The sequence below is a fragment of the Cryptotermes secundus genome, unplaced genomic scaffold (genome assembly GCF_002891405.2).
Source record: "Cryptotermes secundus unplaced genomic scaffold, Csec_1.0 scaffold213, whole genome shotgun sequence".
Classification (NCBI taxonomy): Eukaryota; Metazoa; Arthropoda; class Insecta; order Blattodea; family Kalotermitidae; genus Cryptotermes; species Cryptotermes secundus.
This window is the reverse complement of record NW_019731264.1, coordinates 503,525-509,421: the sequence shown is the minus strand read 5'-3', so window position 1 is coordinate 509,421 and position 5,897 is coordinate 503,525.

The window sequence follows — 5,897 nt, the reverse complement described above, 5'->3', positions numbered from 1 at the left end:
AGCCATTTCTTCTTGTGAAACCAAGATAAGGGAAACGTTCTTTTCTGAGTCTTGCAGCTCTGATCAAGTCTGAAATCTGTTGGTTCATGCGCGCCAAGAGATTTACTTGTAATTTCTCTTCTAAACTCAAAGTTGAGAACGGTGATTTCAGAAGGGCGTCCAACCTACTCATATTAATCACTAATTCTAATACGAATATTATATTAACCTAAACCTACTTTGGAAATTACACTTGAAAAACAACTTTAATTTCGGCCTACGCTAAAATTACTTTATTCCCGAACTTGTATCTTCTCCACTGCTCAAAACACAACTGAAAGATGGAATCTGAATGGTGTCTGAAAACCTGCCCTGTCTCTCTTCTTGCAAAGAACGTGTTACTTAAGGCTGGAAGAATAGAGGTAGTTCACAATAACATCCACACTCCACCCATCCCTTTCAGCCTTGTGTATAGTGTTCTTTTCTATTGCGGGCTTGTCAAAACTAGCCCCAAGCGTGTCATTTCAAGACGCATGCGATACTTAGAATCCCTGAATTCACTGAACTTAAGACTGCTAACGATACACACAGTAAGGGCTAGAGACGAGCTAGCCCCTGAGTTATTGTAACCGTACAAATAAGCTGTGATATGGCCAAGACATCACTATTGCATTTTCGTGTCTCCTTAATTACATCATGATAACGAGAAATATTAATATTTTGATACAAATTTGATCTCAATAAACAGAATAAAATATGAGTTAATATGAAAATTCAGTACTACAACAAAATCAGGTGGGGCTTAGCCCCTAATGACACACTGCCGCTGTTTGCATCTGTCCTTTGCATTTCTTGGGACATCTTGCACATCTTTTCGCCTTTCTATGAGCCACCTATGCCATTCAAAAACACTCAATTCCTTTATAGCATATTCACAATAAGCCACTGCTAATAGGGTTAACATTTCACTAACACTTTTACCAATCTTCACAAAAAAACTTAATGTTTATCCGCTGCTCCAGATAGATTCTTGTCAGTATACCATGGACACGTACTGCTTCCTCTGATGCCTGGGAAAGAACAACTCATTTGGTCTGTGCTGCATATAAACACAACTTGGAATATGTCCAGATGTGCTTGGGTACACGAGTTTGCCTAGCTCAACAACCCAGCAACACACTGTGGCCATTCTTGGAATTAAATTATCACACCTAGTATGCCACTGCATATTTGACAGTGTTTTGACAATCAAAATTTCCTGTAAAGGTTTCCCTCCTACCCGCATGTCCTCACACTCGAAACCTGTGGGGTTTCTGGTGACAGCACTTCAGGGTCTCTTGCCTGAGGTCATTATCAGTCAAGTGTCATATGAACAAAGGTGGGGTGGATATCTCAAATTCAAGATACACTGTAGGTCTATTTCTTTCTACAGCAGGACAATAAAATTTATCTATAAATTTGTCCCTTTTGTCATGTATGGTCACATCTAACTAAAAAAGAACCTCTATGGTCTTACTCCATGAGCGAACTATACCGACTGAGTGGCTGCCGCTTGTCGGCGAAGTTAGTGCCAACTTTAGCAGATAGAGGGTGTCGCATGGTCACTGCAACGGATCCCTACAGCATGTATTTTTTATTAAATTTCCCTGATGTGACATGTATAGTCACATCAAGGAAAGTAATAAAAAAATGGGGAGGGAAGGTTCATAGCCTGTTTTAATGCATGGTCCTGGCATTTGCCTGGATGGAAAGAAAAACTTAAAAATCTCAGGACAGTCAGATCTTAGCTGAGATATGAAACAGGCACCTTCCCCATGTTCTTGGTATGATGCTTAATTAATTAAGCACAGAGATAACTTTACCTTAGCTCTTAATACAATTCAACAGCATTGACACTTGAGCCAACTTGCTTGAGTTGATTTTTTTTTTTTCCGAATACATCATAGTTTAATCATTCAGTATTATTTATATCACTGTGAGCCCTTGTGCATATCAAGCCTGTGTAGAGAACAGTGGCCACTGAATCATGTGTGAAACAAATATTCCATTTGAAGTGAGACTATGGACCAGAATGGCATAAACCATTATGAAAGAAAATTGGTTAGGTCCATTTATTTTTCAGTTCACAGCCATTCACATTTGTATGATTTTAACTGTAACACACTCAAGATATTGACAAATTATTATCAGAATGAAACATGACGCTGTGGTACTCAGCTATAATATGAGAGTCTGACCAATCTGTGTTGTGCTGTAGCCAGAGCATGCTACACATTCGAGGAGGAAAGAAAGCCGGACAACCGGACAAGTCGGCCGTAGCTGAACACAGCATCGATCTGGGACACCGCATTCAGCTTCACAATACATCCATCCTCGCCACCAAGACCCGCTATATGGATCGCATCATTAGGGAGGCAATTGAGATTGAACTGCATCCAGAAAATATGAACAGAGAGGGGGGGTTTTGTCTCAGCAAGTCTTGGAAACCTCTNCACTTGTATACTTGCCCTTCCCCCCTTCCTTCTCTGCTCTCACATAGCTGTGTATATTTCCAACACAGTCTGCTTTTACCGGTTCTCATGGTCACTTCGCTTGCAGATTTCTTATATTTTTTCTTCTACCCTGAAGATGGAGGCGATACGTTCCTCCGAAACGTCGGTTAACACCACATATACACGGTGCAAAATCCCAGAAGACTGCTTTCTTCAGAAAGAAAGCATTTATTGCCACATGATGACACAGTTCTTATCAAATGTTTGTTGCACTAATTTTCCCCACATTTTTAAGAGCAGACAATATGGGCATTTAAATATAACAAAAATAACTTTGCAGAAATATAGAAAAGTGGTGTACATAATGGCTGATCACAGTGGCCATGCGGTCTAAGGCATGAACTGTCTTCACTTGTTCAAATGCTGGGGTCATGCATTTGAACCAATTTGAGGTATAGATGTTTGCATTTATTGTGTGTTTGTGTCATCCTGTGTAGGTAGTGGCCTTGCAATGGGCTGATCTCCCACACAAAGAGTCCTAACATCTATATGATTAAAAGATGTACAAACAGGGGCCAAGATTCACCATAGAATGTAGTGTTCACTGGGTGGTGGTGGTGGTGGTGTATATAATGACTAATAATTTCAAAATTTTGTATACAGATTAACAGATTCATTCTTAATCTAGTTTTCATTTTGACAATCCAGCTTAACAATGTACGTGGAGTGGCTATAAAATAACCAGACTGATGCTCTAAAATCACACAATGGAAATGTTATCACCTTCAAAGTGGTCCCCTCCCTGCCCCTACACAGCTCCATGCGAAGTTTACACTGCTGGAAGCAATGCTGCGGGTCTTTTTCTGATTACTTCTTCATTACCTCCATCACCTTTGCCTTCACTACATCTATGGACTCGAAATGGGTTCTTTTTAATGCAGACTTCATCTTTGGAAATAAAAAAAGTCACATGGAGCTAGGTCAGGTGAGTAGGGCGGATGTTCTAACATGAGGATCGTGTGCTTCACCAGAAACGTCTTGACAGATAGTGCTTTGTGTGCAGGCACAGTGTCATGGTGAAGAATCCATGAGCCCTTCTTCTCTCACGTTCACAAAGGATTGTCAGAACCTCTTTATAGTACCCCTGGTTAACGGTCTGACCTTCAGGCACCCACTCAATGTGAAAAATCCTTCAGGCAGCTAAAAAAATGATTAGCACTTAATTGAAGTTTGAGTTGCTCTTCTGTGCTTTTTTGGTGACCGGGGACTCTTCCAATGCAGGGATTGGCGGTTAGTTTCCGGGTCATACTGAAAAAAACCATGATTCATCAGAAGTTATTATATTTCCTAAAAATCATTTTCAATGTTTTGAAGGATGTTTGAGTTTCCTTTCGCTCAAGAGTAAGCACACTTTTGTCATGTTAAAATTTTCATGTAAAATCTGTCGAACACTTTCTGTATCAATGTTCGCTAATTCAGCAACTGCTCGAATGCTCAGGCAATGATTATTTTGAACAATTTCACAGACTTTTTCAATGTCAGCATCTGTTTTTGACATGCAAAGCCTACCAGGACACAGATCGTCTTTGATCTCTCTTCTTCCCTCTTTAATTCTTTTGAACAACTCGAAAACTCGAGTACGAGATATACATTCATCACCATAAATTTCCATCAACAAAGTGTATGTTTTTGTAATAGATTTTCCAAGTTTTGCGAGGAATTTCACATTGACATGTTGCTCTACTTTAACACTTAACACAATTCCAACGGAGCTCAGATACACAGTCCACTTCAAACAAAGGCTGCTACCACTTGTTGGCCGTATGGTTGATGGAAAGGAGAGGGCAGGCTAATACGCCACCCCACTCGCTACTGCCAAGGCCACAGAGAGTTGGTAAAAAAATCAGTCTGGTTATTTTATAGCTTCTCCACCTATTGTGTCAGTTCAATATGTATGCCCAATATATTAGACTTTTTAATCCATTTTATTAATCCCAGGCAAACATCTGTTCACATTACCCATAAATGTAACAATGCCTTCTGAAATTATAAAGGATTATTATTTGGATTAAAGAACCCCAACTTTACTACTACGGTAAGCATGTGCAAATGTTTTCACAGGAGTACCTGATGCATCAGGGGTGTGGATGTGAACCTGAAGAGCATATGTTATTCAGAATTGGCAACTGGAGATCTGCACTGATTGGATTCCAAGTGGTTCACATATCCACCCACTGTGTGTCTAACCAATTAGGAAGAAGTTTTAGTTTGACTGAAGGTGGTTTTATATATCTTATATTTGAATAATAATGTACGAGTAAGTAACGGGTGAAGTTTTGAGTTGGTTAAGTTTCAGGCAGTATTTATTATTATTATTATTAGAGGGGGTGGGTTTCCCCATGAACTTAGACCAGTTATTGGTCCACTGTGCGCCCCCCTTTAATTTATACCGTCGCCATACCCTACTGGCACTGGTGCGTACTATCAGCCCCATTCAGCCAACGAGGTCGGCCCTAGGTGCCTGATATTTCCCCCATCTACCAGAGGCATTGGAAACTACTTGGGCGGGAAATGTGTTGCCTAATTTTGCTCAGAGGTCTCGTAGAGACATGAGGATCTTTTATGTGCCGTAAATCTACGACACGGGACCTACGGCTTAAAGTCCCTCCTGGAGGACTTGTTCCCTGAATTTTTCCGCCCCTAAAAATTCCACAACCTCCGCCGGGTTTGAACCTGCATACCTTGAGTCATGAGGTGCGAATGTTACCCTTAGACTATGGAGGCCGCTTTCAGGCAGTAAGTATAACAGAAGCTCAGGAGTGCAGGGTCAAGTGACTGACCAAATGTCAGTCTTTAAGCTTCTGAGGCAATCGCTGTACATTAAGATTCAAATCAATGCATACCAGCTGGTTAACAATTCAGATATTAACTCATACTTATCAAATTAATAAATGTTAGCCTCAGATGGCAAATAAGAAAACACATATACATCAAGTAAAGTCATATCTCAGTTAAAGTAGCCGCCTGTTCCTGATTTACTGCTAATAAAAATACACTGTGAGATTCAGCCAGTTCTACCAGTGAGCCGAGTAGCAACAATACACTACAGGATGGACAGGAATTGATAAAACCTTGTCTTCAGAGAAACATCTTGATACCCTATATACTTAACACATCACAGAAAGAGCTTGAAGCTGGTCACTCACTGTCTTACTTGTGTGATTGATTACAGCATGAAATACAAATTACTTTCTGATTTTAAGCACCTTATTACAGTTTAAATGAAAATTTAACCCAGCCTTATGCAAGAATGATTAATTAAACATCTTATACACTAAGGGTTAAACACAAGAAGTGAGAGGAAACAAGGCTGTTATAAATGTCTTAAAACAACATTAATACATTTTAAAATAAAAGAGTTCTCAA